The sequence below is a fragment of the Danio rerio genome, chromosome 20, assembly GCF_052040795.2.
Source record: "Danio rerio strain M-AB ecotype USA chromosome 20, GRCz13ab, whole genome shotgun sequence".
NCBI classification, from domain to species: Eukaryota; Metazoa; Chordata; class Actinopteri; order Cypriniformes; family Danionidae; genus Danio; species Danio rerio.
Window position 1 is genome coordinate 42,672,147 of NC_141040.1, and position 26,494 is coordinate 42,698,640.

The following is a 26,494-nucleotide window of genomic DNA, read 5'->3' on the forward strand; positions in this document are numbered from 1 at the left end:
ATATTATTATTATTAGCAGTGTTATTTATTATTTATTCATTAATTTTCTTTTCAACTTAGTCCTTTTATTAATCCAGGGTCGCCACAGTGGAACGAACCGCCAACTTATCCAGCAGGTTTTACGCAGCAGATGCCCTTCCAGCTGCATCCCATCTCTGGGAAATCCATACACACACAATCACTCTCATACAATACGGACAATTTAGCCTCCCAAATTCACCTGTACTGCATGTCTTTGGACTGTGGGGGAAACGGGGGCACCTAGAGGAAACCCACGAGAACCCGGGGAGAGCATGCAAACTCCACACAGAAACGCCAACTGACCCAGCCGAGGCTCGAACCAGCAAACTTCTTGCTGTGAGGCGACAGCACTACCTACTGCGCCACAGCGTCGCATATTATTTATTATATGCATATTTATATTTGTTTTATTAAAATCAAGCTTAGATTTGTCCACCTGTCAGGTTTTTGATCATATGGGGCACAGCATGTGTGTTTGGATATAACTTTTGGATATAACTCAGTTTATTAAACACACGTTTCTTTACTCCATGAAAGAGGGAGAGTGAAAGTAAAGGCCCATTGGAGGAGGCTCATTCTTTAGCCACTCGCTGCAGATGCTCTGTTAAACTGTTTTATCACTAGTGAAGCGTTCAGTTTTTCCACTTACAAAGTCTGCCATGTATAGCAAATGTGCTATGGCGTGATTTATTCTCAAAACACACCCATAACTCATTAAGAGAATAAGCTTAACCCTGTTAGACCATGCGTCGCAGCACAGAGCGTATTTTTCCGTCCTTAAAATAGCAAAAGTGGATTTAGACACGCCGTTAATGCTTTTGCGCCTGGTGCTTTAGACTTCGCCTAGATCATTAAAATAGAGCCCTTTATCTTTAATATGTGCAAACTTGCTCAAAGCCATGTTTTTTTGCTTGCCATCAAACGGTTTATCATTGCTGTGCTGTGAGGGTATCTTGTTGCAAAAAGTCTTACACAACTGTAGGAGTGTGTATACATCTCTATACTGCACTTTGATAATGCTACTAAAGTAGGAATACTCCACATCTTAATTTGATAACCAAAAACCCTAGTTTACATTATGTATACCCTTTATTGTGTTATTTTAAATATATTATTGTCCATTAAAACATACAGTGTGACGAATGGTTACAGAAATGTTTTGACAATGATTTGTTTGCTTTTCTGGACTTCTGGAATAGGACCACTCCTGTCTATGGAGGTTTAGAGAGCTCTGTGATTTCATTTAAAATATCCAGGGTGTCTGCATGGTCCTTTTCAATTCAATTTCGAGAAATTTTGATTAAATGTTTCAATTCAATTTCGAGAAAATTAAGGCATTAAAAAATTATAGTCTGAAACATCATTTTTCAAGGTATTACATTTTATATCTTGTTTTCATTATATATGTGTGTTTTCATTATAAACACTGTAAAAAATGCTGGGTTCCAAACACAAATTGATTAAAAGTAACTAATTGTTTTTACAAATTTAAGTGGATTGAACATAAAACAATTAAGTTGTCATAAAATTTGTGTTGTTTCAACTTATTTTAAATATGTAGTCAAAACATGCAAGGCCATTTTTTGATCATATATATATATATTGAGATTTTAGATATATTAAGAGGATTTAATCATTGTGTACATGAATTGTTATGAATTTATTTATGGCATTCTGCTGGATTAGTTGTCATCTCTGCACTTACTAACTACTGCATCATAGCGCAATACCCTTTACAGGTACTGATTTACTTTATATAACTTTGTTTGGGGCAAAATAAAAAGTCAAGCCATGTGTACTTAACAAAAACAGAAGGAATGATTACAAATTGTCCCTTTTTATTCATCTAACTCTGAACTAATACTATTTACAGTAGTTCAGCTGTCTTACAATAAATATATAGTAAATGTAAGTTACTGTAGCGCCATTGACATAAGTTAAACTGATGAGAAGGTCTTAAAATGTTTGGAAAGACTCCATGCCTCAATGACTCCTGTATACACCCTGATATCTTCATTTGTGTTGTGAAGATGTCTCAGGTGATTGGAACAACATGAGTATGAGTAATTATTGACAGAAATTACATTTTTGGGCAAACTAATATTTTGAAGTGACATAAAAATTAAAATGTACTCATTATTTCTCAATTGATTCCAACCTATACGTTTTTCTTCTGTCAAACATTTATTTATTTTCCTTCGGCTTAGTACCTTATTTATCAGAGGTTGCCACAGCAAATTGAACCACCAACTTATTCAGCTAATTTTTTACAAAGCAGATGCACTTCCAGCCACAACCCAGTATTGGAAAACACCCATACACTCATTCACACTAACACTCATACACTACAGTCAATTTAGTTTATTCAGTTCACCTATATTGCATGTCTTTGGACTGTGGGGGAAACCGGAGCACCTGAAGGAAACCCAAACGTACAGGAAGAGAACTTGGCTTAGTCCTTTATTAATTAGGGGTCACCACAGTGGAATGAACTGCCAACTATTCATCATTCACATTCACACATGCACTCATTCACTTTGGCCAATTTTGTTTAACCGGAGGAAACCCACGCACACATGCAAACGACACACAGAAATGCCAACTGACCCACTCGGGACTCAAACCAGTGACCTGCTAGCTTTAATGCAACAGTGCTAATCACTGAGCCACCATATTGGTTTCTACAGGTCAAATTTGACCTTTTTAAGATCATTATGTAAGAAATTTCAGACTTACAAAAGGCTAAACACTAAGGATTTTTTCTAATGGCCCAGTTAAAGCATTTAAATAACCATGAAAAACAAATGTTATTGTAAGGAAGATAATTAAACCATATTGGTAAATAGAGTTAATAAATAAACTTGTGTTAAAACTTTTATTGATGAAATGGAATGTTAGTGATTGGATGGGTGTTAATCCGATTGGGTAGCTTTACATGGACATAGGAAATTTATGACCTGTTTAAAATGATATTAAACCTTCAACACGTGAATTAAAGACTTTGTAAGGCCTAAAGTTTTGTTTTTGAAATGTAACACATTGTAAGACTTTTTAAGACCCCGCAGATACCCTAAAACAATAAAGCAGATATTTTGAAGAAAGCTAAAACACTGTAACCATTGACTTCCATACGAAAAAGAAATTCTGTGGAAGTCAATGGTTACAGGTTTCCATTTTTTTATATCTTCATTGTTTAACAAAAGAAAGAAACTCATAAAGGTTTGAAAGAAGTAAGGGTGAGTATAAATGATGACGGAATTCACATTTTGGGTGAACTATCCATTTCCCTAAATTATTTTTGCTGCTTGTTCAAACTACTTCTATAAAATGAGGTTAAACAACAGAATTCTGGCTTTTTTTAATGCTCGATCTACTTAATTATTTTAAGTTAACTTAATCGATTTAATCGGGACATCATAAATGAATTGTGTGGAACCCTGCATTTTTTTACATTGTGCCTTCGGAATGTGGGGTAAATGAAGTGTCCCGTTGAAATGTGACCGCTGCTCTTCATGACTCATTTCTCCAGCTCTTCTATTGTATGAATCCTCTATCAATAGCTGGGGTTTTGTTCATTCGGGAGCGGATGCGGCAGCGGCGTATCGCGAGGGCAGCATTGGGTCGTGCCATTGTTCTGATAAGGCCAGGCTGAGCTATATCGAGAGTGAGGAAAGGGATGCCGCTCTTTACAGCGTCTCCTTGACCTCGCGGGTGTTGTAAAAGTTTCCACTGAGCTCTGAGGGAGGAAGTGACTTTAACCCCTCGAGAGGAACCTCTCTGAGAGACAGGAAAGCACACTCTAAAGGCTCTAAGACTCAGTATTTTCCACATCTTACCAGAGATTGGGCTTATTTTCTGGAGGCTAGACGGTCACTATTGACCACAGGAGTGTGGAGGGTTAATATAGGCATTCGTGACACACATTTTCACTGAAAGTTCACAATAAGGCAAATTATTAAACATGCCATCTTTGCAATGTGTTTTTAAAATGAGTCAAGAATAAGTCAAACATTCAAGAATTTATACTTTTAGTATTTTCTGTTTTTGTTTTAATTAAAGTTTGAGTAATTTAGCAGTTTTTTGTAATTGTTATTAGCTTTTGTTTTGTAAGAATTTCTATATTTTTCTTTTTTATTCAATTATATATACCGTAGATGCCCAAACTAGGGCGTGCAGGTCAAAGTTGGCCCATTGTAAACTTTGGTGTGGCCCACCATACCATCTGAAAAGAGAGCGAGAATGATGGGAGGGTGACTGGGGCAAATTCCTTTGACAGAGATCGTTATTCTGATTTTAACGCAACTCTTAATTTCTTTGTTTTATTGCTGAGCTACAAAAAAAGCCAACTGAAGTTAAACGTTTCAATTAAATGCTGTTTCAAGAGTTCACACTTAGCTGATGATTGGTAATAAAGCTAGTTTGCGTTATTATTTGCTTTATTTATTTATTTATTATTTATTTACTTGCTAGTTAGCTCCTGCTGCTTAAGGATTGCTATGAGGGTTTGCTCCTGCCCCCTGGTCGAATTTGACTATGGTGCTGATTTCGTTTAGTCAATTTACTTATGTCTCGTGTTTTGGACTGTGGGAGGAAACCGGAGGACCCGGGGAAAACACACACACAAGCACAAGGATAACATTAACTCTGCACAAAAATGCGAACTGGCCAGGTAGAGACCCGAGGCATTCTTGCTGTGAGGCAACAGAGCTAGCCACTGGGCCGCCGTGCTGTCCTATAGAGGAAAAAGAGGAGGAGAGGGGGTGGAAAGGGGGATTTTTTAAGATGAAGATGACTAAGGTAAGATGCTTTGGTTATTTATACTAAGTTAGGAATCACCTGATTGGTGGATCGTACATTAGCTTAACTCGGGGCCAGCCGTGTCAATCATAAGCACGTGATCCTCTCGAAATTAGTTTATAAATAAACTTCTCAAATGAATCACACTAGTAAACCTGTAAAAACTGTCAACTTGTCACAAAGCAATACACAAAACTTCAGCGAGCAAATAACGGCAAAGGCAGAAGCACATCGACTAGTGTTTTCAGCACTGAACATTGTGTTATAAACGAGATTAATTAATTTTTATAAATATATTATTAAAATCTAATTTCTTTTAGCCTTATTTAAGACAATATTTCCTGTATTTGTGAAGATGGCAGCCTCATAAAAATCATTTAAAAAGCTTTGTTAAAAATATTAATTTAATAAAAAAATATATAATTATTATATATAATAATATTTAAAAGCTTTTAATACATAAACATATTCTATTTATTCTATTTATATGTAACTTATTAAATCTAACATATTAAATGTATAAAATAATAAATATTGGTATTACAAACTATTCATTTACACTTTATATAAAACTGTGAAAATAATTATTATTTTAATTAAAACTATAGTGCTTTTATGCCTATCGCATCATTAACTTAACCACTATTTCTCTGGTTGCTGCATATCTGTGTATGAAGTTTAATCTGTTTCTGTATGGTGTTCAATGACAATTAGTATGCTTTCTACATAGGCAGCTCCCTAATTAAACAGTATAATGTGGCTCAGGCTCTATGACTATTTTTTGGAACAGAGCTATTACAGTATGTTGTGTAAATTCTCACTTGCACAGCAGACTCACACCTCCTCCATACGTCAGCTTCAAACAAGGAGATACAGGATTTTATTCCAACAGTCCTCAAAGGAGTGATGCAGCTCTCTGCTCAGAGTCTTAGAGCAGCTTTGTGTACATGAGGGTGCAGTAAAACAGCAGTTTAATATGAGGTCTTTTTCTCGCCATCACTGATGAAAGGTAAAGGAGCAGTTTTTGGAACAGCTATGATGTGCTTTTAAGAGGGCAGGAGTTACACTAAATGGTATAATGATTCTAGTTCACAACTGTCAAAGAGGAATTTATGCAAAATAATTCTTTCTTGATATTTTGAATAAGCTGTATTTAGATGTATATGGTGGTGCAGTGGGTAGCATGATCACCTCACAGCAAAAAGGTCACTGGTTCAAGCCTCGGCTGGGTAAGTTGGCCTTTCATGGAGTTTGCATGTTCTCCCCGTGTTCATGTGGGTTTTCTCCGGTGGTCCGGTTTCCCCCACAAGTCACAAAAACATGCTGTATAGGTGAATTGGGTAAGCTAAATTGTCAGTAGTGTATGTGTGTGAATAAGTGTGTATAGGTGTTTCCCATTGATGGGTTGCAGCTGGAAGGGCGTCCGCTGCGTAAAGCATATGTTGGATAAGTTGGCGGTTCATTCCGTTGTGGCGACTCGTGATTAATATAGGGACTAAGGCAAAAAGAAAATGAATGAATGTCTGTCTGTATATCTGTTAGGGATGCAATGATTAACCGATTTCACTAATAACCGCACTTTAATTCGCCACGGTTAATAAATCGTAGAGGCTTCTCAACACCACGTTTCTGCACAGAACAAAACTGCTGCAACTAAATAAAGTTATGCCAACTGTGCGCTAGTTTAAAGTTCCGAGCTTGTACACCGAGGCTAATACTCACGCAAACTGGATTAACTATGGCTGAAGCTATTAACTGAGGGCCGTTCACATATCGCATCTTTTAGCATAAGCAAGTTTGTTATTTCCAATGGAGGCACGCTGCTTGTGCACGCATATTGAGAGAGACCTGCACGCTCTCGCGCTTTCCAGGCACCTCTAGTTGAAAAATCACGTGACAAGAGCTGGAACAATCAGCTTCATACTTTGCATAGAATATACACATTTTTACTTTGAAGTACAAAGTACAAAAAAAATTTTGTAATATAGTTGATCAAAAATGCCTTTCAAACAGAGGTTCAGCAGCCTTTGACTATATTTGTTCTCTTTAAAAGGGAAATACTAATATGTAGCTTAGATTTACATTAGACAAATAGTGTTTTTATTTATTTGTTTGTTTATTTATTTATTCATTGTCATTTATTTAATTTTTTAAAAATATTTTTTCGGGGTTTTCATCTTTATTGGTTAGGAAAGTAGAGAGAATTAACAGGAAAGCGTGGGGGGCAGAGAGAGAGAGGGGAAGGATCGGCAAAAGACCAATTGAACTCGGGTCGCCGTGAGCACCGGAGTGCATGTGTTGACGCACTAACCACTACACCACTGGCACCGACCTGTCATTTATTTTTAGTGTAAAATTATAAATTATGTTTAAATGCCAAAAACTTTTTTTCACTTAATTTTAGGTCCAAAGAGAAATTAACTATTGTTTGGGTTTTTTTTTATTTTTTGTGTAGTATTAATTGATCATTGAGCAGCAATAAATAATATTTTAAAATATAAAGAGTTTTCTTACGATTTTCTAAACTACTAGTGTTTTGACATTAATGAATGCATAATAACGTGATAACCGTAAAACCATGATTATTCCTTAGACTATAATCGTACATCTATCTATTGATAAATCTATAGATAGACTTCATCCAATGTTCAGATTTTTGTAATTGTAAGCAAATTATCACATATTTAATTAAATAATGCCTTGTGTGCATATTTAAACCTAACATTTTAGAAAACGTCTAATGCACAAAATATTTGCAAATAATGTTATCAATCAACTGTAGAATTGTGGTGATAAATATATATATATATATTTACATTCACCTTTATTGTCTAGCCTTAGTGTAGCTTTTTCTAATTTCTCGACTCGTGTTTTCATGATTTTCATGCCTGATGCAGTTTATACATGCATGTGCCTGACTTGCCTATGGAAACTTGTATCTCGGGATTTTCAAGAAATGGATGCTAATCTTAAATGTCTTTCCTTCTTCTGTACGAAAAGTTTTGTGCTTCACTTAATTTGAAGTGACTATCATCATTTGACTGTCATTTGATGCTGTCATTTGACCCTCAAATATGTACAAATACTCACTCGAAGATAATGCATCTTGCCTAAAGCAAAACAGCACTGACCCCAGGTTTTGTCTGCTGTATCATGATCTGTGCCACTCTGATATTGTTTTTTTTTTACTTAGTGTATTGGAAAAAGAAAGAAGAGTAAAACAACTCCTAAACATATTTTCAGTTTATTAGTTTCAGTTTAAAGTCATAAAAAGAAGGTTTAACAGGATTTTAGATTTTACATCAGGATTTATGTTATATACAGTTGAAATCCAAATTATTGGCACCCCTTTTGATTTTTTTTTTCCTTTTTAAAAATACCCAAATTATGTTTAAGCAAGGAAATTTTCACAGTATGTCTGGTAATATTATTTCTTCTAGAGAAAGTCTTACTTGTTTTATTTTGGCTAAAATAAAAGCCGTTTTTAATATTTAAAAACCATTTTAAGGTCAAAATTATTAGCCCCTTTAAGCTATATATTTTTTCAATAGTCTACAGAACAAACCATCTTATTATACAACATCTTGCCTAATTACCCTAGCCAGCCTAGTTAACCTAATTAACCTAGGTAAGCCTTTAAATGTCATTTTAAGCTGTATAGAAGTTTCTTGAAAAATATCTCGTCAAATATTATTTACTGTCATCATGGCAAAGATAAAATAAATCAGTTATTAGAAATAAGTTATCAAAATTATTATGTTTAGAAATGTGTTGAAGAAATCTTCTCTCCGTTAAACAGAGAATGGGGGAAAAAAATAAACTGGCGGGCTATTAATTCTGACTTCAACTGTATATACATTTATTATCATTATTATTATTATTATTATTATTAAAAATTAAATTGCATTTAAAAACGATTTTAAAATATATATATATATATATTTTTTTTTTTTTTGCATATATGTTAAATAATCAAAATATTGTACAATAATAATAATGCCTTCTAACCCAAATAGTTTATATTATTATAAGTAGGGCTGGGCCGGTAAACGATATTATATCATACCACGATAAAATCTATGTCAATAACAATGATAAGGTCTGGACTTTTTTTTACTCTATATTGATCCAAGTACAGTGCTGTCGCCTCACAGCAAGAAGGTTGCTGATTCAAGCCTCAGCTGGTTCAGTTAGCATTTCTATATGGAGTTTGCATGTTCTCCCTGCATTCGCGTGGGTTTCCTCCACGAGTCCAAAGACATGCAGTACAGGTGAATTGGGTAAGCTAAATTGTCTGAAGTGTATGTGTGTGAATGAGTGCATGGGTGTTTCCCAAAGATGGGTTGCAGCTGGAAGGGTACCCGCTGCATAAAAATGCTAGATAAGTTAGCGGTTCGTTCCAACCCAGATTAATAAAGGGACTAAGCCGACAAGAAAATGAATGAATGATCTAAGAGCCAATCACACAGCAGAAATGTTTAACGATGGGAATCTAGAAGTCTGTTGATATTAGAGATCTACTACTGAATTTACCACCACCGAAAATTTATCGGACGAAAATGTTATGCCATTTAATGGACCCTCTAATTTTTGTGGCTTCAGTCACTGTTGGGGTACTCTTTTAAATCTGAAAGCACTTATATTATTATATATATTATATTATTATAAACTACTTATATTTAAATCTATATCATTATAGTTTAATATGAAAAATATTTTTTTTATTTTTGCCATATCACCCAGCCCTATAAGTAAAAAATGTATATATATATATATATATATATATATATATATATATATATATATATATATATATATATATATATATATATATATATATATTTATATGTGTGTGTGTGTGTGTGTGTGTGTGTGTGTGTGTGTGTGTGTGTGTGTGTATTTATTTATTTCTTTTTAGGTAACTTCCATCAAACTCTACAATGACTCTCCATTGAACAGGTTTTTAGGTTTTACAGCACTGTATCTATACTCCGTAAAAAATTCACTATGATTATCACACATCATGAACGGTAGACAGCAGTCAAACCCGCAGCATAGTGGTGCAAAATTTCACAAGTAACACAAGTAATAGGACAGGCATGCAGGTTTAATGGAGTGTTTGGCCTGTGCATCAAAGCCACCACTTCAAGAGAGCATGTCGACGTGCAGGGGGGCATCAAAGCAGAAACTCATCTGCTTCTCAGAAACACACTCACACAATAACATTCCTTATCACTAGCAGCTGTGCTCAGAACAGCTCGTGTCATTCTGTGGCTCTTCTTCTTTTCTTGCACGGTGGGTAGTGATGAATGATAAAGCATGTGAAGCGACAAACAAAGAAGTGTAAAAGCTACACTCTTTGTTTTAACCCAAATTGTTATATAAATATAAACAACCCAGAAGTTAAAGTATATCTTTTTCAATTAAATAAAAAAGTGAATAATCCAATCAATATCCTTATCAATAATATTTAATTAAAAATCAAACTTGTGTTAAAACAGCCTAGCATTTCTTTTTTTATTTTAGTGTGTAGAGCTCCTTCCTCCCATTTTAAGTGTAAACAACCACACATTAGTAGTAAGGGTGGTTTTCCCTTATAGAAGTGCTCTTGGGCACATATAAGTTAAAAAAGTGTCCAGCGCAAAGAAAAAATAAGGGGGGGGGGGGGTGTTGCACTTCCTGTGTGTTGCATATGAAGCGTCTGAACCCCAGCTGTCTGAAGCAGGCTTGTCTTGACGTCAGCGTGTCGCCAGGCAACCGTCAACCACAGGGGTGTTACATTTTCCACTGCTCGTAGCCTTCAGATCCTCGTGTGCTCGAATCAAAACTCACAGCACAGAAACTGTTAGTGACTCGCGGGAGTGGAAGAGTTCAGAGCAAAGCCGTGCTGAGACTCAACAAACACACACACACATGGCTCATTCTTCTCACTTTGGGTCTTTATTTGAACAGCACATGCAGTTTGTGCATTTCGTTTTGGGAGTTTAGAAGTATTTGTGCACTTTTTTGGGAGGGTCCTGGTGAAGATTTAAGCCTTGCAACCAATTTTTAAGGTGGGTCTAGTTTGTTTAATGGAAGATTGAGAGTGTTTGGGGAAACCTGCTGGACATCATTATTACTTTGCGTATTTGGTTTGTTGTCAATAATTGGTGGCACCATATTGATAAAGATCATCGAGGTCTTCACTTTTTATTGCATATTTGGTTATATATTGTGGCAATGAACATGCACAGTGTTGTTATTGATTAAAAAATGAATATGATCAAGATTTCAGCATATCATTCATTCATTTTCTTTTCGGCTTAGTCCCTTTATTATTCTGGGGTCGCCTCAGTGGAATGAACCACCAACTTATCCAGCATATGTTTTATGCAGCGGATGCCCTTAAAGCTGCAACCCATCACTGGGAAACACCCATACACTCTCATGCACTACAGACAATTTAGCCAACCCAATTCACCCATAGTGCATGTCTTTGGACTTGTGGTGGAAACCGGAGCAGCCGGAGGAAGCCCATGCGAACACAGGTAGAACATGCAAACTCCACACAGAAATGCCAACTGACCCACCCGAGGCTCGAACCAGCAACCTTCTTGCTGTGGGGCGACAGCACTACCCACTGTGGCACTGAGCCGTCTTCAGCATATCATGATAAAGCTAAAAATTCTAACTTTTTGATTAAAGGAGCATTTTCTTTTCCAACTGCACTTCCTGTTTGGAGTCAGGACTGCCTGTTAAGTAGTCAAATTGAAGATTTGGCAGGGTAAAATAATTTGAACAAAACTTACCACACCATGTATAAAATACACACAACAAAAGTGATCAGCTTGTTTAACCTAGCACATTCTCACTCCAGTTATGAATATTAAATATTATATAATATTTTGGTACATGCATTTGGTTATATATAATTAATCATTTGTGTGTGTTTGTGTGTAAGTATATATATTTATACAACAGTTCAGTTTGGTTCTTGAATCTGATTGGCCGATAGCTGTGCAACATTCTGCAGTAACAGCACCTGTACAGCCTCCTCACCCTTCTGTATTACTCCATCCACATAGAGTGATTGCAGATCAATAAACTCACTACAGTTTGACAAATATTGCAGCTTTTGGACAATAAAATGTACTTTTGAGGCTTTTTTGGGCAAGAATGTGGTTGTTTAGATTGCAACTGTGCAGTTTATTTATATGGATAGTGGCTATTTTAAATATTTATAATTTCGCCGATACAGCGCATCGGCATCCATCAGCCTGTCATACTGAGCAGAGCAAAAAGGATTGACTTTCCGCCCAGGATGGCGACAGACTACATAATATGCCCTTAGAGGAAAAAAAAACTCAGCAAAAAATTAAACTACAGCTGATCTAAATATTATTAAACAAGTAAGTGACATTCTAAATCTGATCTCTCTTTTTTGTATATTGTAGTGCTATATTTATACCATTGTAATCTGGTGGTGTTTGCTTTGCTTTGGCTTTTTCATAGTTAAGTATTGTGATATCCCGATTGCAAAAAAGAAATACTGGGAAATCTCTCTAGACTGATGGCATCTCATGCCGTTAAGCCTCATAATAATTCAAATGTGAGCAAAATTACCTGTTTTATCATCACTTTAGACATTTCGCTAGAGAATCATTTAAATAACAGCTCTAAAGTGATGTTTCTGAAGTAGAAACGGTTTCTGCTGTTCTGGCATCAGCTGCAGATGTGATGGAGTGGCGGAAAAAAACATTTTAGACTCTCCGTGTTTGATTTTCTTTTATATATACACTTTTATACCTTCGAACTGTTGTATAAACAATATCATACTCGTAGCAGTGTGATATGGCTGTATATTGTCATTGGTGCCTTCTACCAAATATAAGAAACGGAATTTGAATATAATTTATTCAAATATATTATTTATTCAAATATATTATTCAAATATAATTTGAATATTTAAAAAAAAAATGAATACAGATTTTGATTGATGCTAAAACTTCTGTTTGATTTTTGCAAACGATGGATCGATTTATTTTCAAATGAATTATTTTTTCATTTTTTGGTAAATAATGATCAAAAGAAATGACAATAAAATGATTGCTTGCCTGAAACAAAAGCATTAGTTATGGCCCTAAAACAATAACCAAGTGCTTCTTAAACTATTTAGGAATCATTCAGCAAACATACATTCATTCTTACTCCCTTTTTTAAATGCTCACTTTTCCCTGTTCAATTAATTCATGATCTGACTTCTTATTAACAACACTGTCTGTGTGTGTTCATGTGTGCCACCCCCCTACCCTCCCACACAAGCACACACACACAATCTCTCGAAAGCTGTCCGCCCACTTACTTCAGCCTGTTGCCTGCAGTTCCACGGGCCTAGGCATGTTTCATCATACCTTATTCAAATTCTCACATGAGCTTTAAAACCTGCTGGGCTTACATTCGATTTAAAACAACCAGCATTTAATAAACTGCCAATCACTTTAATGTAATGCAACATCGTTTCAGTATTGACCTAATAGTCAACATTAAGGCCAATTTAAAAACAAAGAAAACATTATTGTTGTGCTTCATGTACCAGAGATAAAATACAATTATAAAAATACAATCCTGTTTTTAAAATGACTTGGGATGTTTAAGAGTCATTTGTTTTATATATTTATTATATTCAAATTCTTTCTGTTTGCATTTTAATTATTTGTATGTCTGTCTATTGTAAAAGTTTTGTTTTAGTTTAACTATATAACAATAGCTGTTTACATCAAAAAATGCTAATTAAATTTATGAGCAAAACTGGAATATCGCATAAAGACGTGCGAATAAAGCAGCATTTCCATCCAAATAGTCAAAGAGAATAAAATTATAATTCGGCAAATACCAACAGTAGGAGAAGCTGCGTGAGTCTTTTTTTTTTTTATTTAATAAATTACTTTCATCTCAGAAAACTATGCAGACATGCAATGAACGCCTGGTGGCTCAGCCTGCTGGTTTATCAATTCACACACATTTTTATCATCACATGATCTCATTAAACAAATTCACATGACTTTTTAATGCACATACTGGAACTTGTTCAGTAAAAGTGTTTCCATGATAGTTTGTGCATCTTTTCTTATTGAATAAAAAGTTTATCCTACTCAGTTATGCTCATGTTTTTATGCGTATTTTCAACATTTATGCGCATCTTCTCATATCTAAAATGGGAATAAAAAAGGTGGATGAATCCATAGCTAATGAAAAACATTTCATTGTGTTTCTAAAGTGTTTAATTTAAGTAAATTGTTTAGTTTAGTTTACTAAATTGTTAGTAATTAAATTTTTTCTTCTTTAAAAAAAAGAACAAAACTTTGAAGTTTTATTTTATAAACTCTAATATCCTTGGAATAAAGCAGTCATTTCCAAAAGGATTTAGCTTAAAGGTGCTGTATGTAAGTTTTACACCCAGTGGTTTAACTGGGTATTGCACGCTTGGTTTAAAACACACGCAAGCGCAGGTTGCCAGATTGACAACATCAACAGAAGTGTGCCTGACTATCGAGCCTAATAAACCTTACCATTTGTAGAAATGCAGTGAGTGCACTATTCTGAGCTTTTGAATGGCTGTATTTAAATTTCTGTCTTGTTTTTTGTTGTCTGGTGCAAACATCCAAACTGCTTATCACTGCAGATCTCATCATGTAGTGTGTTGTTAGGACACAGGGTTGTAATGTAACCTGCTCAACTAATGTTTACATTTGTATTATTTATATCATTTGCTAAATAATAACCACCTCATGTGGAACTCTGAATCTGCTTTCATTTTATAGTCTTCTACTGTCCACCAGAGGTCACATTTCAGTCACATACTTTAAGAGCCTTCCTGACTGAATTAATGAAATAAACAGTTTTCCACCTAGGCAGCCCGGGGTGCTGAAATATAATTGGTTAAACTGGCATTGGGCGGGTTAAATGACCAAAGCAAAAACAGCTTTCCGGCAAGAAAATCTCATTATCAAAGCAGAATATCTGACTTTAGCAATGTTTTTCAGATAAACAAGAATGTTGACTTAAATGTTTCTTAAATATCTGCAAACATATTATGGTATTTTTATGCTTTAGACGAGTCAAAAACTTACATACAGCACCTTTAGGCATAATAGTAAATTAATTACATGCATATTAATGATAACAGTATTAATAAATATAGTATTGTGGTTTTTATTTTAGTTATATTTATTTTAATTTAAAAAAATAAAATTAAAAATAATATATTACTCCCATGCATGATGATTACTATTATTATTATCATCATTGTTGTTATTATTATTTGTTATGAGCATTTTTAATCTAATTAATTTTTTTTTTTTATTTAAGCTTTTCCTTGCATTATTTTTATCATAGTTTTCACCCTATGTCCTCGTCACTCTCACTGCGCTAAAGTAAACGTGTCTGAATCATGCCGTGTAAAAGCAGCTCAGCACTTTGGTAAGTAAACAAAAAGTGTCAAAGACTTGCAATAGAAATGCTTGCAGCTTTTGCTTACAGCAAACAGCTTGGTTAGGCTACACTTGCTGTTGGGTTTGCTAGAGCAAGTAACCACAAGCCTGTGTGCAGAGACAGACAGACAAACACACACACACAAGGGCTCTTCCCTCATCTGATCGACACAGGAAAAGGAGACACCAGATCAGGGGAGTTACTGAGCATGCAAAAAACTGAACCACACCGGGACACTGTTATCTAGCAGATGTCATCTTCCTTATTAATAGAGCTTAGCTTACCTCATAAACTACAACAACAGTGCGTTGGAAACGTGAGTTGAGGCAGCAGGAAGGACATTTATAAAGATAAACAATGATGAGTAGTCTTAATAGCTGAGCAATTGTGCAGTTTGTGCTTTAAATGCAAGACTCTGCAAGTGAATATATTCAGTGTTCTTTCTGTTTTCATTTTAATTACATGTATGTCTGTTTGGTGTAAGTGTTTTGTTTTAGTTTAAATACATGGAAATTAAAACATTTTTTTTTAAGTTTTTAATTTTAGTAAATAGTTTAGCTTAAATTGTTTAAATTGTCAGTTATCAGTTAACATTTATTTTACTTGGAAAAAAAGAAGAAAAAAAGAACAAAGCTTTGTGGTTTTACTCTCTAAATTTTAATAACTGCAATAAAGCAGAGGTTTCTAAAAGGATTTACCTTAAGTATATAAAAGAATAGTTTAATAGTAAATTAATTCCATGCATATTAATCATAACAGTATTAATAATTATAGTATTGTGGTTTGGGGTTTTGGGGTAACGCATTATAAGTAATGCGAGTTATGTAATAATATTACTTTTCCAAGTAACGAGAAAAGTAACGCATTACTTTGAAAAAAAAAAGTAATAATATTTCAGTTACTTTTTTAAAAATGTAATGCGAGTTACTTGCGAAAAAATGCTGAATTAAAATTACAGTAGTCACAATGAATCACGCAGTCGATGAGAGAATGTGTTCATCATTTTGAACACATCAAGGAAAAGGCAAGGACATTGTCTCAGGACTGTGATTTTACTCAAGACAATTTTTAAACTTTCAATAATATGTTTATATGGCATGTGTAGTTCTGGGCTCAGGAAGTTCTCAGATAACATATAAGGTCCTATAAGGTAAATGAAGGTGTAGTGTGTTGTTAACTGCAGAACTCCTCTATTCAAAAAGAAAGAAAAACAAATTCTGAAGGAGATCAATCCTTAGCCAGGTGGTAAAAAATAACACAAAAGTAACTCAAAAGTAACCTAACGCATTACTTAATATAAAAAGTAACTAAGTAATGTAACTAGTTACTTTTTGGGGAGTAACTCAGTATTGTAATCCATTAATTTCTAAAGTAACTTTTCCCAATAATGCATGTAGGCTATATATAATACTACTATTAATTTTAGTCAACTTCTCATGTTCGTTGGTTATATTAATAATTGTAGTTGTGATATATAATAATGCATGTTTTGTATTATGTTTTCTAAAATGTTATGTATAACTATGCATAAAAGTCCTAACATTGCTTGAAGTCAGGTTCCAAATTCTTGTGTTTTTTCTGTGTGCGTGGGGGTATGTGTGTGTGTTTGTTTATGCGTTTTATTGACATTAGAGTCCAAGTGTGTTTTGGTGCTTTGAGAATCTCTTTTTATCGCTCCATAATTCAGAAAATATTTTTTATTAAAAATTCCCACTTCGTTTATTTTTTATTTTTGCAGAATAAAATGTACTGTATATGATGAGTTAAATTGTTTATGAACATATCCCTAATAAATGTTAGCATATAGATATGAATAAAATGGTGAAGTATGATATGCATAAGTGGAGATTGATGGCTCAGTGCATTTTGAGAAAAGCTCCAATGTTTATTGTAACTGAAATCTACAAACACAAATTGATAAAGTGTGACAAATGTAACACTTAAAAACCAGCTTTGGTTGTTTTCTTTACATCATACTGAAACAAAACACAAAAAGAAAGGCCAAAGTCTCCAAAATGACAATAAGCATGCTTGTTTGCAGCAAATGTAATTTTAAGCACTATAATTGTACATTCAAGTATGCTCAAATGTGTGATTGTGTCCTTTTTTGTTTTTATTTTGCTTACATTTAGGGCTGCACAATATATAGTTTCAGCATCGATATCGCAATGTGAAAGTTTGCAATAGACATATTGCATGATCTGCAATGTTCCGGCGATAAATAAATTGTGAAAAAGTTCATTAGATGTGATTTGTGGAGTCATAGCAAAGTTTTACTCTAATAGTGTGAAAGATTTTTGTTTGAATGAGTTTTTAAAGCCTGTGACTGTACGATTTCAAATGAAATTAAACCATTTAGGTACAAGAAATTATAAAGTTTGACGAAGATTAATTGTTTCATTATTGATACAATGAGGACTAGTGTTATTTTATTTTTGGTTATTGATTTTCTGTGCTTCAATACTACAAAAAATCACTGAGTTCTGTTTAATTCATTTTTAATTCCTACCCTCCCACACACGCACACACACACAATCTCTCGAAAGCTGTCCGCCCACTTACTTCAGCCTGTTGCCTGCAGCTCCACGGGCCTAGGCATGTTTCATCATACCTTATTCAAATTCTCACATGAGCTTTAAAACCTGCTGGGCTTACATTCGATTTAAAACAACCAGCATTTATTATACTGCCAATCACTTTAATGTAATGCAACATCGTTTCAGTATTGACCTAATAGTCAACATTAAGGCCAACTTAAAAACTAAAGTAATTTCTAAAGTAACTTTTCCCAATAATGCATGTAGGCTATATATAATACTACTATTAATTTTAGTCAACTTCTCATGTTCGTTGGTTATATTAATAATTGTAGTTGTGATATATAATAATGCATGTTTTGTATTATGTTTTCTAAAATGTTATGTATAACTATGCATAAAAGTCCTAACATTGCTTGAAGTCAGGTTCCAAATTCTTGTGTTTTTTCTGTGTGCGTGGGGGTATGTGTGTGTGTTTGTTTATGCGTTTTATTGACATTAGAGTCCAAGTGTGTTTTGGTGCTTTGAGAATCTCTTTTTATCGCTCCATAATTCAGAAAATATTTTTTATTAAAAATTCCCACTTCGTTTATTTTTTATTTTTGCAGAATAAAATGTACTGTATATGATGAGTTAAATTGTTTATGAACATATCCCTAATAAATGTTAGCATATAGATATGAATAAAATGGTGAAGTATGATATGCATAAGTGGAGATTGATGGCTCAGTGCATTTTGAGAAAAGCTCCAATGTTTATTGTAACTGAAATCTACAAACACAAATTGATAAAGTGTGACAAATGTAACACTTAAAAACCAGCTTTGGTTGTTTTCTTTACATCATACTGAAACAAAACACAAAAAGAAAGGCCAAAGTCTCCAAAATGACAATAAGCATGCTTGTTTGCAGCAAATGTAATTTTAAGCACTATAATTGTACATTCAAGTATGCTCAAATGTGTGATTGTGTCCTTTTTTGTTTTTATTTTGCTTACATTTAGGGCTGCACAATATATAGTTTCAGCATCGATATCGCAATGTGAAAGTTTGCAATAGACATATTGCATGATCTGCAATGTTCCGGCGATAAATAAATTGTGAAAAAGTTCATTAGATGTGATTTGTGGAGTCATAGCAAAGTTTTACTCTAATAGTGTGAAAGATTTTTGTTTGAATGAGTTTTTAAAGCCTGTGACTGTACGATTTCAAATGAAATTAAACCATTTAGGTACAAGAAATTATAAAGTTTGACGAAGATTAATTGTTTCATTATTGATACAATGAGGACTAGTGTTATTTTATTTTTGGTTATTGATTTTCTGTGCTTCAATACTACAAAAAATCACTGAGTTCTGTTTAATTCATTTTTTAATTAAATTTGATTTAATTTGTTAAATTTTTTTGGACAATTGTTTATTGTATGCAGATGCACTCCCCGACAATTGTAAATTCTATCCAAATAGAGTGAAATTATATCCATATCGCAATATACAGTTGAAGTCAGAATTATTAACACCCCTGTTTATTTTTTTTCCCTAATTTCTGTTTAAGGAAGACAACACATTTCTGAACATAATAGTTGTAATAACTTATTTCTAATAACTGATTTATTTTATCTTTGCCATGAAGACAGTAAATAATATTTGACTAGATATTTTTAAGACACTTCAATACCGTGATATTTAAAGGCTTACCTAGGTTAATTAGGTTAACTAGACAGGTTAGGGTAATTGGGCAAGTTATTGTATAATGATGGTTTGTTCTTTAGCTTAAAAAAGGCTAATAATTTTGACTTTAAAATGGATTTAAAAAATTTTTAAACTACATTTATTCTAGCCAAAATAAAACAAAAAAAAGACTTTCTCCAGAAGAAAAAATATTATCAAACATACTGTGAAAATTTCCTTGCTCTGTTAAACATCATTTGGGAAATAATTAAAAAAGAAAAAAATTCAAAGAGGGGCTAATAATTCGGATTTCAACTGTATATCACAAAAAAAAAAAAAAAAAAATGAACGAAATATTGCAATGTCAGTTTTTTGAGTATCATGCAGCCCTACTTCTAATTGTTCATTGTCGGACAAGATGTGGAAATAATTTAGCCAAAAAATAAATTAACTCAAGTAATTTATTATATTTTTAATACTTGTATTTATTTTGATATACTTTTTATATTAACATGACCCAACATCGCGATAAAAAAGTGTTTATGTGTGTACATTCATAGCACAGCTTGTATGACACGAACATGTTCCATGCACACATACTTTTAGAAAGCTGACTTGTGGCAGCAGGAAGAACATTTTTTGCACATCTAAACTTAATCTTAATGAGCAAATTTTTACACACATTACAACCAGTCCAGGGGCATTCCCAAAACACACACATCCTCACGACACACCTTCCTTACAAGGAAGAAGTGCATAAAAAAATACTACAATATGTCTTCGGAAACTCATTGGTTTTCTAGTTTCACTTTCTGGCTATGAAAAACACTGGAGCTCCAAAAAAAGAACATGAGTTTGCAGTGTGTGAGAGCCGAGCTTGAGGGATCCCCTCTGCTGAGCGCATGGGACGTAATTAGCAGCACTAAACCACAACGCACTGCCATTAGTGCTTAAAAGGCAAGCCCACTGGAAACTTTTCTGGTTCACTTATTTGACCCGAAAGCACAGATAACACATTGGTGGTTTTTATCACTTGTTCAGTTTTTCTGAAGGCCTGATGCGACCCACAAAACAACAACGCTGCAAATGTTTGTAGTGTAAAATGAACAACGATATGTTCATTGCTTGTGAATATTAGCCCCAGACTGTGTTTCTGCGAGTGGGGAGAGGTGAAGCCCAAGCATGAAATGTGAGATAAACCTGTTTTGGATGAAAGAGTAAAATCATTGAGCGCATCTATTTTGCGACTTTTAGCGTGTTAAAGCTTTATAAACACTTCCATGTGATGTTCTTGTGATGTTGAGAGTCAACGCTTAAAGGAGTCATATGATGTATTTTCATGTTTTCCTTTTTCTTTAGTCTTTTATGTATCCGATGTGCATAGGCATGTGCTGATATTCAATAATCATACCTGTCAACATTGGGATGTAAAAACTACTTTAAAGAACTCCCAAAACATGACCCCAAACTCCTTAATCTGTTCATTCAGAACAGTTTAATTCAGGCATGTCCAAACTCGATCCTGAAGGGCCGGTGTCCTGCAAAGTTTAGTTCCAACCCCAATCAGACACACCCGGGCTAGCTTATCAAGCTCTTTCTAGGCTTTCTAGAAGCATCCTTGCAGGTGTGTTAAGGGAAGTTGGAGCTAAAATCTGCAGGACACCGGCCATCCAGGACCGAGTTTGGACACCCATGCTTTGATTGTATATAAACCTAGTTGAAACTGTTACAAATATGGAGAGGAAATAAACTTCAAATTAGGGCTGGGTGGTATATCAAGTCCTGGGGATATATCGATATGATTCCCCAACACGATGCGGTATTATCCAATATCATTCATATCAATATGGTTTGAGGTCACATGTGCACATTTTGCAACTGAAACAGCGGATTATCAGAAACCTTTTATCGATCATTTCCTCCGCAATTAACAGCAAGAACAAACATAGACGCCTTATCAAATTGACAAGCAGCACCTGAATGTGTTCAAAAGAATTAAAAATGCCAAAATGGGAGGAATTTACACCGCATTTCGAAAGTGAAACCACCTCATATTCACTGATTTTAAGTTCAGTATTTCAATTGAAAAGATTGTTAACAAGGTCTCGACTCAATTTGTTTAAATATTTTTTGAACTGAAGTATGATGAAATTGCATGTGTGTGTTTGTGTATGCGTGAGAGAGCAAATTTCAGGCACTTATACAGCCGCAGAGCGTCAAAGCAGAGCTCATTAATATTCACTAATGTTCCAAATATGGTCAAAAGTGAGCCTTTTATTATAGGGCTCATTTCTGTGTTTATAAGTGAACACATAGAACTTTTTCTGGAGATTTTTTTTTATTTACCTATTTGTTTACCTACCTACTTAATGTGTAGATATCAGGGAACTAATTAACATTGAATGAATGCATTAATGGCAATTTAAAGATTATTCAGATGTTGTATTTACAGATGTACAGTAGTACTGCATGTTTTATTTGCAGTGGTGTTCATGCTTTGGTTCAAACATCACTTTCACATTTTAATCTGGCCTATGATATGCTAAAGATAATGACTAAAATTGGTCTTTGATGTAATTTTTTATTTAACTAATTAATTTACTTTTTTGTATTTGCACATTGTGGGTTAACACTTCTTTTTTGAGCTAACATATCTAACTAGCATAATGCATACTATTACAAGTGCCATTATACTGTATAATCCTTTTTGTTTAAAAAAATGTAAACGTCTTTCCTTAATGTAAGCTCTTCAAGTCACTTAAACTGTTCTAGTTCACCTTTTATAAGGTGACAATTCTGGTTTGGAGAGCTGTCAATCAAGATGACGGAAACAAGTCATTTCCAATAATAAGGCAGCTCTACAAATCAATCTTATCTGTCAGTTTTGACTGAACGAGCTCTACATTTTCCATCGTGCTTTATTTTTACCCGTTAGGGTAGGGACATTATATAACAGTTGGTATTTTTGTGACATTGGTATCACAAGAATATCTGTAACAGAATCTATTTTCAGTCCACAAGCTGTGTTCTGTACTTGCTGATTTGTTTCTTTTTAGTTCAATCGTACGGACAACTGACAGTACAGTATATACAATAAATTAAAGACAACTCATTTAGCAAATAACTCTTAATCACTCATTCTGCTTTCCTGTATTTTACACAGCACTTCAAAACATAACTTTCTCCTTTTTTAACTTCCCTATAATCTCTATTATCAGTGTTTACGGTAAATGCTATTTCTAAAGTGGGAAAATACAGCATTTATCTATCAATATGAGGGAAAGCACTCTGCAATATCTAGCAGTGTTTCAGATAATGATGGAAGAGTGTTGATAAATATGACATACATGCATGTTTTGCAATCTGGTCATTTTTAAAGCTGCAATATGTAGCTTTAGATCAGTTGTCGATCTCTGCAGCAAAGAGTATCTTCTTGCCATCTGCAAAAAGAGCTCTTCTAAAAAGTGTTCTTCTAAAAAAAGGATGCAGTTTTATGTAATATCCACTACAGCAGCAAACATTACTAACTGCAGCTTTAACACAATAATATTATATTTTAAGGCAGAATATTTCTGTTGAAAAAAAAAACTTTTTTGACCTTTCAGCGTAATTCATGGTCTGCTGATAGCAATTTAAGCTTGTTTCTGATGTTTTGATGATTGGAAAGTGAGAATAATGTCATCTTGTTGAGTTTTGATTTTGCAATTGATTTTTTATTGCTTTCTTAAAGTTAAGTTTGAAACTAATATCTTAACAAAAGTTGCTCTCAAAATTCACTTTCTTAAGTGGAATGTAGGGAAAAGGTGGTTTAGATAAAATAGATCAAAGAACCCTGAACTAAAGTCACCTATCTTGGTCCTCACACACTAAAATGAGCTAAAGCTAGCAAAACATACAATATTAAACAGACGAAAAGGCTGATCTAATGTTATTATCTAAATATAGACTTACCGGCCACTTTATTAGGTAAACCTTACTAGTACCAGGTTGGGCCCCATTTTGGCTTCAGAACTGGCATAGATTAAACAAGGTGCTGGAAATATTCCATAGAGATTTTAGTCCATATTGACATGATAGCATCACGCAGTTGCTGCAGATTTGCCGGCTGCATGTCTATGATGCGAATCTCCACCACATCCCAAAGGGGCTCTATTGGATTGAGATATGGTGACTGTGGAGGCCCTTTGAGTACAGTTAACTCATTGTCACGTTCAAGAAACCAGTCTGAGATGATTTACACTTTATGACATGACGCGTTATCCTGCTGGAAGTAGCCATCAAAAGATAAGTACAGAACTGCTGCTCTCTGGATATTTTCTCTTTTTCAGACTATTCTCTGTAAACCCTAGAGATGATTGTGCCAATCCCAGTAGATCAGCAATTTCTGAAAAACTCAGACCAGCCCGTCTGGCACCCAACAACCATGCCACGTTCAAAGTCACTTAAATCACCTTTCTTCTCCATTCTGATGCTTGGTTTGAACTGCAGGAGATTGTCTTTACCATGTCTACATACCTAAATGCATTGAGTTGCTGCCATGTGATGGGCTTATTGAAAATTTGTGTTAACGAGCAGTTGGTGAAGTGTACCTAATAAAGTGGCCGGTAAGTGTATATAATAGCTATATTTAGTCACATGCATGGAAAGTGTTCAACATAGTAAAGAGAGACAGAATAGTATTGGGATGTGACCTTGAACTACCATGAACCTGGGCCCCTGTTTTACGGCACTATGGAGCAAAGAAACCCCTTGTATCATCTTTATGATGTCAAGTTAACCTTTCACTGTTTAGACCATTCTCTAAAAGGGGGCTTTTATGTTGCAAATGCAATGTTGTTATGTTCAAAAATAACTAGATGGGACAAAACAGAATGCAATCGAGGGCATGGATCTCAAAACTGGTTTTTGGAGCCATAACCATGTGGGCAGCCCTCAAAATATAGCTCAGCTGCACCTCAGGTGATCCGAGGTCTAAATCCTGGCTCATTTCCTGGCCCTGTTCACCTTTCCTATTGTTGCCTGTTTTACTCTATAGTGTTCAATCAAAATGGAAGAAAAAATGAAACAATTTGTAAATCAACTTCTCTTAAGCATCCCGTATGGGTACGTTTTTCACAAATCCTTCTTATTCAACTCGTGCAAGACTGAAAAGCATTAATTCTACACTAGAGTGACCTTATCTGCCCCATAAAGTGAGCAATAAAGCTCACTTTAACAGACCATTCACTGACATGCAGGTCACATAATATAACTGCCCTCCAAAACCAAAGTCATTCCATTGTAAATGTCCGGGAACAGCGAAGATTTCATCACCGAAGTTCAAGGCTATCAAGTAATTTGGCCCCTGTGATCACTGTGAATAGTTAAACTATCTTTTATGAGCACCATCATTCCTCCAGATGGTACAATAGGATGTTTGCTCTCCTCCGTTGTGTGTTTACAGGGAACAGACGTCACATAAAGGGATCTGCCTGTGTGGCGAGCAGAGCCACATTATTCTGCAACTTAGTGTGAGGCTGGAGGACTGTGTGACATCCATGTCTAAACAATGACTTCTCTGTAACAGCAGGCTGGCCACATGGGTCTCTTGATGCGCCTGCAAACGCGACATGGCTTAATAGGCGGACACACACTTTCTCTCTAGGGCAAACAAGCCGCAGAGACAAGCGTAACTCCTTAGACAAAGCATCACACGTGTCACTTCTACAGGACATGATTGTATAAGCTAATGAGTTCGCTGGAACTGCTAATGCTGTTGACTATTGGATTTCCATATCAAAATGAATGTTTTTATTTGAAAAGCTAATAAAGAGACTTGCCGTACAGGTGAAGTAGTCTATGATACGAATCAGGAAATTTAGAGTATGAATATGTTGAGCTGTTGCTAACTTAATACACGGTTATTTGTTCCTCGCTCTGCTTTTGTACTTTGTTTAAAGGGCAGCCAACTAAAGTCAGAGAAAAAAGTCCATCTGACAGCAGGACACAGAAGTACCTTTGTATGTGAGAATGTCAACAGTTACTCAGGGTGAATACAGACGAGCCCAGAGCAGGAAAGCACAAGGACAGTGTAAAAGCGCTGAAGGATGTCGAGAATACACAACATGAATTGTGGGACTGTACAAGCTATCAAATCAAGGTAAAATCTATGTCACCAAATCTACAGACATCCTAAAACCAGTATCATATTTCATATGGATTCATGTAGCTCAAACATTAAAGGATTGGACTTGCATTACTAAGGTCATGCATCCCAGGAAATGTATACCTTAAATGTGGTGTAAATCACTTTAGATTACGGAGTCAGTTAAATGCTGAAATGAAATTTGCTGCCCTAAATTGGAAAACTGTCAAACCACTGTCTCCAACGGATCGGAGAGATTGAATTAACTTAAGGGCATGTTGTCAGACCTTTGGCACTGAATGTAGCTTGTTGCTGTACACCTAAAGCGATTCTGCAGACATCTTAAATCTACAGACATCTAAAAAGCTACATCCCATTTCACAGGTATTCCTGAAATTCAAAAAGTAAAGCATGGCAGTCACATTTGATTCCCAGGAAAGGCATGAACTGACAAAAGGTTTATCTTAGCTGTGTTATTAATCACTTTGGATTACTGTGTAATTTGCTGCTGTAAATTGGAAACCAATCAAATTCCTGCCTCCTACAGATCAGAGTGATTGAATTAACGTAACGGCTTGTTGTCTGAGCTGTGGCATAGAGGCTAGCATGGAGCTTTACACATTAAGACCTGTTACAATCATGTGGAACTGGATCAAACCCTGATCCTTTCAGACTTTCTATTCAGTCCCAAAAAAATTGCCAAAATCACACCTTTAGGGCTACAGCAGCTTTTCCATGTGGAAGTTCCCTTTAAATCACAACTTTATTGTGTCATATATACATCTAATTAGGCTAAATATTACTACTCTGAGGTGCACCATTTTGGTGGTAGAAATGAAGATATAAAACTTTCACTTTTAAGGTTCTGTCCTGATGA

At 34.8% G+C, this 26,494-nt stretch overlaps 1 protein-coding gene and 1 long non-coding RNA gene across 6 annotated transcripts in view; one reads left to right on the forward strand and one right to left on the reverse strand.

Annotated features, from left to right (window-relative positions):
- LOC141379398 (uncharacterized) overlaps positions 1–26,494 on the forward strand; it is a 74,003-nt gene that overhangs the window by 45,970 nt on the left and 1,539 nt on the right. For both annotated transcript variants that reach the window (XR_015518827.1, XR_015518826.1), the window contains one exon: positions 25,433–25,632. This is a non-coding gene — a long non-coding RNA (uncharacterized LOC141379398). The remainder of the gene's footprint in view (positions 1–25,432; positions 25,633–26,494) is intronic.
- itpkb (inositol-trisphosphate 3-kinase B) overlaps positions 1–26,494 on the reverse strand; it is a 64,414-nt gene that overhangs the window by 33,800 nt on the left and 4,120 nt on the right. The gene's annotated exons all lie outside the window — the stretch shown is intronic.